We start from the raw sequence: 283 nt of genomic DNA, 5'->3' as shown, positions 1-283 counted from the left end.
ATACACATAATTTAATTCTTTTAGCCTTGCTGAGGAAAAGGCAAATGAATCTACTCTATCTGTAGCTTTTATATTTTAAATGTTTACAACAATTGTAAGCATTTTTAAGCTATTGAGTGAATATAGCCATCTTCTGATTACAGATTTTAAATAATGGAGGTCATTAGGCATCAGAGGATTTGCCAGGATCAAACAGCACGTCATTCATAGATTATATTAAACTAGAGGCCCAGTGCACAAAAATTTGTGCACTGGGGGGGGGGGGGGGGGGGGGGCCCCCGCC

This window comes from Myotis brandtii, unplaced genomic scaffold (genome assembly GCF_000412655.1).
Source record: "Myotis brandtii unplaced genomic scaffold, ASM41265v1 scaffold259, whole genome shotgun sequence".
NCBI lineage: Eukaryota > Metazoa > Chordata > Mammalia > Chiroptera > Vespertilionidae > Myotis > Myotis brandtii.
Note: the sequence above shows the minus strand (reverse complement) of the source record.